The sequence below is a fragment of the Passer montanus genome, unplaced genomic scaffold (genome assembly GCF_014805655.1).
Source record: "Passer montanus isolate IOZ18808 unplaced genomic scaffold, ASM1480565v1 scaffold7, whole genome shotgun sequence".
Classification (NCBI taxonomy): Eukaryota; Metazoa; Chordata; class Aves; order Passeriformes; family Passeridae; genus Passer; species Passer montanus.
This window is the reverse complement of record NW_024372147.1, coordinates 2,680,734-2,693,459: the sequence shown is the minus strand read 5'-3', so window position 1 is coordinate 2,693,459 and position 12,726 is coordinate 2,680,734. Positions and strand designations below refer to the sequence as shown.

The window sequence follows — 12,726 nt, the reverse complement described above, 5'->3', positions numbered from 1 at the left end:
TCCAAAGAAGTCTAACACCTGAGACTTGAGTTTCTTGCCTAAAGGAAATGTCAGCTAAGGTGCAAAGGGACACATGCAGCACAGCTCCAGTGGACACCCACAGGGCCACATACACACAAAGTAAGGTCAACAGTAAGAAGCAAAGGCAAGGAAAGGAACCATGTTGTTTTTTTTTCTTGTAATGCAAAAAATCAACATGCAGTAAATTAAAACACACACAGAAACATGCACAAATTTCCAGCAGAGAGCTGGAGTAGAGAGAATTGCAGAAACACATACATTTGCACAGACTATTATCCTACTGTGTCATCCTAAAAGAAGCACCTGGGAAGTACAGAGCCACCATGTCTTACACATGATCCCTGAAAACCAAGAACACCAGATCTTCAGAGTAGCAAAAATGAGAGCACACAGGGCACAATGAAGTTAGCACTGCCATCTCAGCAAAGAACAAGAGAATCTATTTACATTTGCATACCAGAACACAATACTGTATTTCAAGAAAGGTCTGTCAGAACCCATTATGAAGTCACCTGTATCTTGTTCTTTGCTGTAATAGTAGGTACACTTGACACATGGAAAAACTACAAACAGCACTGCAAGATGGAGTGATTCATTCTAAGTGTGACTTGAATAAAATAACTGGTATTTTTCCCATAGCTGTCAGAAATAGAGAAAACAGTTCAGATTATCAGCAGTAACAGCTTGCACTGTGATTTATCTAGTAGATAAATATATGGGACTAGCTGTTCAGCTCAAAAATTTCCAGAGGTAAAGCAACTATATAGTTCAAAGAAAGAATGATTAGTTCACCATGCACCTTAAAGCCCTGGTACAAAACCATGCTAAAGAATGCCAATACACCTAGATAGCAGACAAATCTGGCAGCATCAGCACCTTTTCTGCTGTTTTCATCTGTTAAAAACAAACAGGCAAGTAAGTGCTGATATCACTAAAGCATGTTTGACTTCAGTGCATTGCTCTTTCTAGAAAAGAGCAGTGTTGTTTACCCTTAAATCATTTATATTAATTAGGAATATATTTTTATACTGAACAGAAGGAAAAGCAAAAGAAAAAGACATGAAAGACACAGAAGGCTCTTCTGTTCATGTACTGCAAATGCAAAATTTTATACCTCAGTTGCAATATTGATATTCCCTCTCTCATTAAAAATAAAAACTGTTTAACTTTCTGCCACGGATATAAATGCTCACATATTTTGGAGGAGAGATAAGCAAATCAGCTCAATAAGCACATCTACATGAAAATCTGTTTGCACATGCTGTTTTTCCAGGAAACATCTGGTCTGGCACTGTTATTTGAGTTGGATTTAAAATAAGTTTCCAATTTTATGGGTAAGAAAGTAATTTTACTGAAGATGAAATTCAACAATGTCCATGGCAGATGTAAAAACAAGCATATTTGTAAAATTCCTGACTTCTGAACAGAAGATTTCATCCTTCTGTTTTTCCAACCCAGTGGTGCTTCATTGAGGAGAGGTTTTAGACTCTGAGATATTCAAGCGAATTTACATACAGCATACTTCTACTTCCCACAGTAAGCAATTTTTTTTTTACTGTACTCAGATGAAGTAGGACATCTGATATCCAGCAATCTTTCACTACAGATAAGCAATAACATTGCCAACCAAGCCCCAAGACCAATACACTAGTGGTAAAGACAAAACAAAATGGTGCATTTCAGACTCCCCGAAGGAAAGCCAAGTCTCTCTGCTCACAGGGTTCACCTCTGTGTACTTCCGTAAGACCCGCCGAGCAGAAGCAACCAGAAAAGGTGAACAATTCAACATACACACACAGCAGACAGTGCAGGCAGGCATACCTGCCTACCAACCACCTCCTCCACCACGCAGCCACTGTGTGGTACAAAGCCAGTATAAGCCAGGGCAGCATCTAAAGACAGACCACAGCTGAAGCAGCCACTGAAAAGTGAAGGCACAGCTTCTCGGAGGTCTGAGTACTTGAAACTGAGTAAGGACAAAGCCTTACTAAGACTCCTGCAGAAAAAAAACAGAGACAAGAGCTAAAAAGAAAAAAAAAAAAAAAAAAAAAAAGCCCCCAACAAGGATCTAAGGGCTAAGGCACAGCACAGAGGTCACACAATCCCATCCCAACCAGACTGGACCAGAATGGGGAAAACTCCTCCATCAAGGGAGCCCCTCAGACACTGGTGCTTTCCCCACCTATTGCAGATTCTTTTCCAACCTCCCAGTGAGCTTCTGGAAGAAGTCACTGGGGTTTTTTTCAGATATTATCATGAAATTCCTATGTCTGACTGCTTGAATTAAAGCATACTGTATTAACCAAGCAAGTTAATCAAAACTTCTTCCATTGACAAGTTAGTTAGGTATAACTGAATCACACTAAAAGGTACTAGAACTTCAGTTTCATTTTAAAAAACAATTAAATGAAATTGAAAAATAAAGTAATTCTTAAAATAGTGCATCAGAGAGCGAACATCTGTGTGCCTGGTCTAAAGGTGACCATTTTTTGGGTGGGCGGAAATAGAGTGCAGAAAAAAATGAGTCAAAACCTTTCAGATTTCATTGTATAAATGGTTAACACAAAGTAGTGATTATCTTTGAAAGATAAATCCAGGTGGTTCTTACCCACAGCGGGATCTTACAAGTACCACTATTCACAGCACCGTGGTGAGAACCAGCTATAGCCAGCAGCAACCTTTATGCTTTCAAAGTTGCACAGACTGTACGCAGGGCTCAAGGAACTGCACACTGTCACAAAACAGAGCATACAGATTTCTTACCATCCTCTGCAGCAACACTGTCTGAGGATGGTTTTTCCTTTCAAATTTGCAAGTCAAAAAAGGTCAAACTAACATTTTGCCATTGGAGATTTAAAGTTTGTGCACTGAACTCAAGTCTGCTGACCACAAACTTCCTATATGCCTTTCACAAGGATTTACAAACTGTAGGGAAAAAAAAGAAAAGAAAAAACACTCTGAAACATGCAGCAACAGCCGCTACTCAAACTTCTATACTTTGGATTAATGTCACAGAGTCACTATTTACCAAAATTATACAGCTACACTTTTTATAGGAAGGGAAGGGCATTTTCACCACAACACATTGAGCAACTCGACTCTCATCCTGTTCAGGAATAACCATTTATTTGACAGTCAATTCAGGTGACAGGTCTTCCTTTTCTAATGCATTTCAAAATAGAAGTAGCAGATCAGAAAACTAGGAAAACCTTAAAAATGCACTATCTGTCCAAGGAAAGGGCCACTGTTACCATTTGTTCACTAATCATATTCCAGCTCAAGAAGTCTCTTGTCTTTCAAATGACAAGAAGCTAACAACCAAACACCCTCAATGCCCTTTATCTGATTAAAGAGAATTCCCAAACAGGTATGTGGCAAAACAGAAGCTAGAGGCTTAAAGTAGGTATCTATCCCAAGAACACAAGTTGGCTAACTAAATATGTTTTAGAATACCTGGATATATTGCCCAGGTATACTTGTAGATAGCAGTATTACCACTGAAAACAATATGTATGAAAACAAAATTAAACAAGCAAACTTACACACCTGAACTATCTCAAGAGTTAGTCAGACTCACTTCTAATTTTTTTCATAAATTTTGTTGCTGCTATTTTTCCCATACAAGATGAACCAGCTTAAGATCACAATTAATAGGACACCCACTTATCTTAAACGAAGACAATGAAACAGAGTACAGTAAGTTTAGATATCTGATGAAAAACTCGGTAAATTGCTACCATTTCCCCACCACTACAAAACCATACATATGGTTTGACTGCAAAACATGCAGACCTCCCACGAGGAGTGAAAAAAAAATTCAACTATACAAATAGTTCCTTAAATGCAAAGTACTGCTAAGATGTAAGATGAACGACTATTCAAAAAAAAAGTCAATTCAAAAGCAAGATTTTATAGAAACCTGATCAACTCCTTCTATCTTCATGCTGACAAAGGAATCCAATAAAGTAAAACAATTCAAACTTCCTGCTTGTAGGCGATAAACACAGCACCTGCTGTGTACCCAACATCCGAACTAAAATTTCTGAAGAGGTAGGGGTAACACTTTTCCAAGCAGAGGCGGGAAGGCCTCTGGAGGCACGAACTTTTGAGAAGCCGTCAGTCCCCTGAGCAGCGGCACGGCCTCCGCGGGAAGGGAAGGGAAGGGAAGGGAAGGGAAGGGAAGGGATCAGGCTGCCGCAGAGCTAGCTCGGAAGGAAGAGGAGGATGGTCAACAATCTCAGGTCACCACCCCGGCTGCGACAAACCAGGAGAGGCCACCTAGTCCGACACTTCCCGGGAAAGATAGCCGGGAGGAGGTATCTCACACCTGCATTGATTTCTAATACTATTGTTTCTACCTCCGCTACGAATATTCAAAGATGTTTCCGGCTCAAGACCCTTAAGAGGGAAGGCAGGCTGAAGAAGCAAGAAAACGCTACCAGTGTCCGGCAGGCACGCCAGTTAAGCCCCGGCACGCCGGCCCGGTACCTCCGCGAGCGCAGCCGGAGCCCGCGCGGGGCCGCCCTCACCGCCCTCACGGCCGGAGCCGCCCCTCGCGGGGGCACAGCCGGCAGAGCCGCGGCCCGGCGACCCTCGCGCCCTGCCCGCCGGCCTCACCTCGCCGGGCCGGCGCTGCGGCCCCCCCGAACAGAAAGGCGAGGGCCGGGGCGTCGCCTCTCGTTGCCCCCGTCGCCCGCGGCGAAGAAGAGCGGCGGCGGGAGGCGGGCAGGGCAGGGCAGGGCGGGGCGCAGCCGAGATCCCGCCCCTCGCCACCCAGTCCCTCGCCGTCCCGCTGGTGTCCCCGGCTGAGGAGCGCCCTGGGCTGCGCTGAGCAGAGCGGAGCAGTGTGTGCACCGGCCTGTGCCGCCCTGCGCTCTCCGCCCCAGCGGCAGAGTTATTCCTTGACCAGCGCTGCTGCTGAGTTACAGATTTCCTGTCTTCACCACAGGCGCTTCAGTTTCTGGAAAGCAGCACGTAGGGGAAGCTGAGTGTCCGAAATCAGAGATGGAGCGACAGAAAACTCAGGAAGGCTGTTTCGGTACCTATTTTCGACAGCCAAACGGATGACGCCGGTATTTTCTTCATTTTAAAAGAAGAAAAATTAGTCAACCTGTTTATTCCATGGTTGTCATTAACTCAGCTGGAGTTTCCACCATGTAGATAGAATCATAGAATTGTTTTGTTAGGAAGGAGCCTTAAAGAGGATCTAGTTCTAGACCATGGGCCTAGAACATCTTCCACTAGGCCAGGTTGCACGAAGCCATGTTCCAAACCAGCCTTGAGCACTGACAGGGTGAGACATCCACAACTTCTTTGGGCAGCCTGTTCCAGTGCCTCACCACTCTCACAGTAAATGATTTATTTCATAATTTTATGATTTGTAAGGATTTCCATTCTGATTTTCCCCTCTTTCAATCTGAAGCCATTCCACTTCGTCACATCAATGCAGTTTCTAATGAAGAGACCCTGTCCATCTTCCCTGTAGGCCTCCTTCAGATACTGGAAGGCTGCTGTGACATCCACACAAGCTTCTCTTTTGCAGGCTGAACAGCCCCAACTTTTTCAACCCAATCTGCATGTTGTTTCTGCATTTTAGCTTTTGCAAGTGACAGTTTAAAAAACGGAATCAAAACAGTATAGAAAAACTAGTGAAGCAGAAATTGTAGTTGCTGAAAAAGGCAAAATAATTTCTTTAGATATGTGTGTGTGTGTGTGTTTATATACATAGCTGTAAATTTCTACCTGAACAAAGACCATTCTTTTGCAGGCTGAACAGCCCCAACTTTTTCAACCCAATCTGCACGTTGTTTCTGCATTTTAGCTTTTGCAAGTGACAGTTTAAAAAACGGAATCAAAACAGTATAGAAAAACTAGTGAAGCAGAAATTGTAGTTGCTGAAAAAGGCAAAATAATTTCTTTAGATGTGTGTGTGTGTGTGTTTATATACATAACTGTAAATTTCTACCTGAACAAAGACCACCCCAACTTTTTCAACCCAATCTGCATGTTGTTTCTGCATTTTAGCTTTTGCAAGTGGCAGTTTAAAAAATGGAATCAAAACAGTATGGAAAAACTAGTGAAGCAGAAATTGTAGCTGCTGAAAAAGGCAAAATAATTTCTTTAGATATGTGTGTGTGTGTGTGTTTATATACATAGCTGTAAATTTCTACCTGAACAAAGACCATAAACTTAACAAAAGCAACCTTCTACATGTCAAAACATAATGCCAAATATGAGGTTTTCTTCCTGTCTTTGGAGACTGTTTAAAAGTTAATCAGTCTAACACCTGCACTTTAACCTTTTCATGGGAGAGAACATATATTTGTTATTATATATTTATTTTTTAAAACAACTCATATAATAGCTTTGTCTAGACCAGAACCAGAAAATTTTCTTACAACTACACAATAGATCACATCCCACTAGTTAGGGAATTAATTGATTTCCAAGTGGGATCTACAGTATTAATAAAAAAGGTATCATTATCTTAAAAAAAATAAATAGCTGTGCATTTTAACCAAGAACTAACAAAAACACGAGGGCACAGCATGTAACATATGTTACCCTGCAGAAAAATTAGAGATCTTAGCACCATCTCTTGGGACCAGTACTAGAAGCAATGTACTACTGTGCCTGAAAAGTCTAGAAGTAAAGGAATTTGCAGAAGCCTTCTGGAGGTGTATCTCCTGAATAATTTATGTCTGAAAGAGAAGGGGCGACTCTCAAAATAGATTACCTTGAACTATATTTTATTTAATAACATGCTGCTCTTTTTTTGCCTTTTTTTTTTTTCTTCTAAATGGTAAGCTAAACAAATCAAATTCTTGTGACTCTTTTGCTGAAAAGCATATCTTAACTAGAAAATCCAGTACTTTTTTTTCCCCCTCAAAACTACTGACGTCTTTCTGGTAGAATATAATTGTCAAAACAGTTCATAGAACCAAAGAATCTTGAGAGCTCTGGATATCATCGAGTTCAACCCAAACTCTGCACAAGGCAGAATGACCTAGACCAGGTTAAAAAGGAACTCATCCAAGTGGGTTTTGTGGTTTCCAGAGAGGGAGAATCCATGACATCCCTGGGCAGCCTGTTCCAATGCTCTGCCACACTCAATGTAAAAGAAGTTGTTCCTCATGTTAAGGTGGAACTTCTTGTGTTTTTGTTTATGGCTATTACTTCTCCTGTCTCTGGGCACCACTGTTGTAATGTGCTTTTATACTTTGTAATACTTTGTAATTGTTTTGTATCCCCTTATTTTCCCAGATGATGTACGCCATTTTGTACCCCCTTCCTCCACCTGTGTAATCATTCTCTTGTGTTGAGATCATCCCCCAAATCCCTGCCCTGGGTCTCTGTCAGTCACTCAGCATCCCATCCCCTCTATCCAGAACTTTCGGTCAAAGTCGTCGAGTGATTAGTCCGAGACCAGGGGTCAGCCCCCCCAAGTATTATACTATACGCTATCCCAAATGTCCATCCCTAAAGTTTCATCCCTGAAGGGTCTTTATTGGTCAGCAAATGTATCTACCCTCAGTTTCCTCCCCCCCTTTAAATGTAACCTTGAGATTCCTTTTGTTTTACTCTGACCAAGGCGCACACTGAGGTGTGGGGCCCCCTGAGGAGCTCCGAATAAGCCTTGGACCGGCCCATGCCGAGAGTCACCTTTTACCCTCTACCGATGTCTCCAGTGTCTCTTTTGATGCAAAGGTGACTAGCCTAGCTGCCCCCAGTACCCTCAGGGCACCAGAGAGTGTCCCCCCGCTGTCAGTCGCTTCAGGGCTGCCTCCCCCCGTTGTCTGCCGACCCGGGGTTGGCTGGGGTTCACTGGAAGGCACCCCCAGAGAGATAGAGACACACCACTGAAAAGAGTCTGGCACCATCCTCTTGACATCCACCTTTAAGATATGGTGACTGATTCCAATGACCTTATTGTCCTCTACATGCCTGGGCATGACCTCCAGAATGGGCTGTTCCATTCCCTTTTCGGGTATGGAGGGGAGGCTGACAGGGCATATCTCTCAGATCCTCTTTCTTGTCCTTTTTGGAGATGGCAGTAATGTTGACTTTGCTCCAGTCATCGGGCACCTCTCCTGTTCTCCATGCTTTTGCACAGATGATGGAGGTTGGCTTATCAACATCTGCCATCTCCCTGGGCTCCCATGGGTGCATCCCACCAGAGCCCATGGATTTATGGGTGTTAAGTCTCTCTAGCTGATCTCTAACCCAACCCTCTGTGACCACAGTGAAATCTTCCTTTCCCCACCCTTCCTCTCCTGCCTCTGAAGTCTGGCACTTCTCAGGGCTGGCCTCACCAGTAAAAACATACAAAACATACAAAGAAGGCATTCAGTAATTCTGCCTGGTAATTCCATCACCAGGACACCCATCTGATTCAGCAGTGGCCCCACATCTTCCCAATCTTCCTTTTGCTGCTGATAATACTTGTGTCATCCACTTTGGCATGCCCCTTAAGCTCTCAAATAGTTTGTATGTCCTTAAGCTCTCAAATAGTTTGTATGTCCCTGAGTTGAGCTCAGTACATTCCAGTTTCTCTCTCACACAAAGAAAAACTGCACCACCTCATCTTGCTGACCTCTCCTTTCTAAAAAGGACACAGGCACCCAAGCAACATTCCAGTCACACGAGCTATCCCACTGTATCTCTGTAAATGCAATGATATAATGGCCCTACCTTGGCACATGCTTGTTGCCACAGACCCCCAGCCAGGTAATAATTAGCATTGACTCCATGATTTTCAGAAGGCTGATCAATCACTTTATTATACTGTACTTATTAAGAAACCCATCACCCTTACAGACAGTCACAATACAGGTGGACCCAGTTGGTCCTTCAATCTAAACACCATCACCATTGGCCAATTAAGAAACCATCCTTTGGTAAACAAATCTCCATAACACATTCCACATTTTCACAACAACAAGTGCAGCAAGTGAAGATAAGAATTGTTTATAATTCTTTTCTCTGATCTTCTCACAGTCTTTCCCAGGACAGTGCCTGGGAAAGTTATATGTTGGTCTCTGTGGACAGAGAGCTGCTGCCACGCATGCCCAGAGATTTCTAGTTCTTGCTTATCCCCATGTTCTCTGCAGTTGTGTGCAGGCACATCAGGGAGGTAATCTAGCACCCAGATTCCCTAGAAGAGGTGTAACAGGATTCCCCATAGCAATACACACCCTTGATCTGGATAGCCCTATGATTCTCATAGGGAGGCCATGAGAGGAGGCCATGGTAGCACTGGTTGGCATGGCCCAGGAAAAAGCAAAGGCATGAGCATTTCCACTTTGGACCCCAAAAGCCATTCAGTGTAAAGATCATCTCACCAAATTGGCCAGTCTGCTGCCAAAGATTTTCTCTCCCTTTTTAGACAAGCAGATCCCATCTATCCCTAACAGACTACAGTCACTGAAGTTCAATCCATTGCTAAAAAAGCCAAAGCTTCTTGATGGCACCAGCCATGAAGCCAGATATTGATCTGCACTATGCCTCTGCTTGTTTTCTTCAGTTGTGAGATTACCCTCTAGACACACATGTAAAAATTAATTTCAGAAAATCATTTTCAGATAGCAGAGGAACAAAAATTCCAATTATTCAAGAAAGGCATTAGTCATGTGTTGGTGAGAGTAAGGTCAAGAATTTTACTATACTATTACTTCTAAAGATCCCACAAAACAGGAGTCTAACTTGCCACAGTGCAAAATGGACTTCAACATTTAACACATTCTCTTTTTTCTACATACGATTAACTTAAATTGCCAGACATCTTTGTCTACTGTTGACCTGCTTCATCCATGCAATGTCATGCATTGTAGAGTTTGAAGATCCTGCCTTTGAATTATCATGTTAGAATGACAGTGGAGATTTTTTGTTGTTTTGGTTTTTTTCAAATTTCACAAAGTCAGAGCTAAACGCCAAAACCAAAGATGGCTGAGATGTTGAAGACAACAGCTGAAAGATGGATGATGTCCTCTGTCTCCTGTCTTCTACTTTCAAAGGTGGACATCTGAAATCCATATTACATTCTTCAGAGGTACAGGGCATATTACAGGATCTGAAAGATTACGTCTGCAACAACTTTCTCAATAGCAGACAAAAAGTAATATGTGGGATGTTTCTTCTTCTGCACAACATGTGCACATACATATTTTTAGTAAGTGTGTGGTGACTTCTGTGCACATTCAGGGTCTGACCTATCATCAAATAACCATATAGGACACCCACCTAATGGATGTCAAATTATGGCCTACATTTTTCAGGATGTACACCTTAGTGATGCCATTTGGCCTTGAAAATATATATCCAAAAAAACTTGAATTAAAATGAGTGGAGGCTGAAACACTGATAAAAAGCTGTCAAATGGAATCTTACTGCAGTCATGTGTTACTGAAGCACAGACAACGATAAGGTGTTTTCTTTTCCTGTCACCTATTCTGTGTGCTTTCTCTGAGCAGTTCTGAATGGTGCCCCTGGGCTTAACTTCTGCAAATGGCAACATTTTTCTAGCTTCTTCAGATCTGCAGAAATTGCCTCAAAGTATCATTTTTCCTGCTTAATTGCACTGCCTCATTCAGAGAAAATGCCCAGTGTGCTCTGATATGCAAACAAAGAGCTTCATGAAAAATTCAGACCAGCTGTAGGAATTACAGTTAGGCAGGCTGGTCTTGCTATGACAAAATCAACATCTGCTGTAAAAGCAATAAAACGCCACCTTAGAAAAGAACATGTTGACTTGGAGAGCTGCATCTTTACTAGATGACCTATCAGGTTTGCTGATTGGCTTCTTTTTCTTCTTTGTCTTCTCTGCATCTTTGGTATTTCGGCAGTTAGCCTGTCCTATTCTGGGAAATCGGCTTTTCATTCATGAGATGCCTCTAAATGTTGCTTTAGGAGATTTATTGATTGATGTTAATCTTCCATATTGGTTGATGCCATTTTCTTGGGAAAAGTATTACCCACAGGCAATGGCTGTATTCACTCTTGGTGGTTCACCTTGGATGCCTATGGAGTCAGAATTAAGTCGTCCTTTTCTCTTCAAAAATGATAAATAAAAAAGACCCTTATATTCAAGCTATTTTGGTTTCCATATATGTAAGCCAGTAAGAAGAATGGAGCACATTATTTTCGCTAGTTGTTGGCTCCAGTTGTTGGAGCCAACATGTGCTCCAGTTGTTACTCCAGTTGTTGGCTGTCCCTAGATGGACAGCCTTCTGTGACATCAGTTGTGTATGCAATGAAGGATGCCAGATTTGCAAGCATTTGCAAATCTTGTGTATATGTGTACAGTCCCATGCACACATGGTTACAAGCTAAACCTGGTTTCCTAGAACATAGGCTGATATTCGTAAAACTTAGGACCATTTAACTGGAATTCATAAAGTGAAGGATATTGCCTGACCTCTGCTGCGCAATTCCAGAGCAAATCAGTCTTCTCTGTTCTTCACTGAGTCAAAACAATAATGCTGTTTTTACCTAATGAGGGCACTGAGTGGCTTAACTTATTAGGGATAGCACATGGCTAGTCCAATACAGAAAACAGGGCTTAAAAGGTTGAAAAAATTCTTTCTGGGTCTTGAATGTCTACCCAGGAAATGGTGGTATTTTCTGGAAAAACTTCAGTGATACAAAACTGCAATTCTGCAGCAAAGAGCAGTGTTAACTGATGTGGTAACTGAACTCAGTTTTGGCTAGCTTGCCTCACTTAGCTCATAGGAAGATAAAACAGTGTTCACATTGTATAAGGGGATGTGGTAATGTAACGATATGTGAAATTACCTTGGAGCCACAGTATTCTAGCTCCACCTTGGTACAGGGCTCTGGTGTTGTTATGAACAAATGTTTGAGATCACTTGAAAAATCATTAGCAAGGTTATCATCAAAAGCCAAATTTAATATTAAGTGACATCACGACAATGTTTATTGGCAAGATTCACTCTACTACTTACAGGACAGGTAAGGCGCAGCAAGGAAAAACATGCAAAACATGCAACAACAAAACCATACAAGATCCAAAATCAAAAGAGAAATGAATGGAGGGCTGTCTAAGAGTGTGTATGTGGCCAGAGGGGTGTGTGTGTGTGTATGGGTGGGGGTGGGTGTATGGATGTGTTTAGATCTGTGTGACAAAGGTCAGTGAGGGCAAGGATCAAAAGGAACACAGCCAAAAACCTTAACAGTACTCAAACTTAACAGTAATTTAACTTAACTTATACCTTAAACTTAATAATTTAACAAAGGAACAACACTTAAGTGATACCTAACTTAAATGATATCTTAAATTTAATTTATAATGTAACCTTAACAATTTAACAGAGGAATAGGTCTTAGCAGTATTTAACCTAATTTATAACTTTGAAGTTACACTTAGCAATTTAGCAAAAGAAAAACACTTAGCATTTAAGTAAGGTTAAGTCTTAAGTCACAAGCTTACTTACAGGCCCAACTTTCAAGGTATTTAAACTCTAAGAAAGCAGCATTTCTCTCAGATGCACACATGCATGCAACACAAGACAGAGTCAGTGCAAGCAAGGTACCTGTGAAAAATTCCCCTTGGAGATCAGTGAGAAACTCACTTCGGATGCTTTTGCATTTCCTGACAGGTGAAGGATCAGGCCTTGAGGAGCAGGGGCATCAGACCAACACTTGTTGCTTTTTGGTGATCCACCAAGTACAGCAACCTCGACTGCTGGT

General features: G+C 42.0%; 1 protein-coding gene across 7 annotated transcripts in view; it reads right to left on the bottom strand.

The window, feature by feature from the left end:
• Window positions 1-4,750, bottom strand: part of GOLM1 (golgi membrane protein 1) — a 35,727-nt gene extending 30,977 nt beyond the window's left edge. Inside the window, exons 1-4 of one of the 7 annotated variants that reach the window (XM_039729573.1) lie at window positions 4,639-4,734; window positions 2,785-2,946; window positions 1,843-2,017; window positions 534-660 (exon numbers count right to left, since the gene is read on the bottom strand). The gene's annotated coding sequence lies outside the window, so the exon portion shown is untranslated. Of the gene's footprint in view, window positions 1-279; window positions 363-533; window positions 661-1,842; window positions 2,018-2,784; window positions 2,947-4,460; window positions 4,573-4,638 lie in introns of those variants that run through there. The other 6 variants (XM_039729570.1, XM_039729571.1, XM_039729578.1 and 3 more) reach the window with 6 other exon arrangements.
• Between the last annotated feature and the right edge of the window lie 7,976 nt (window positions 4,751-12,726).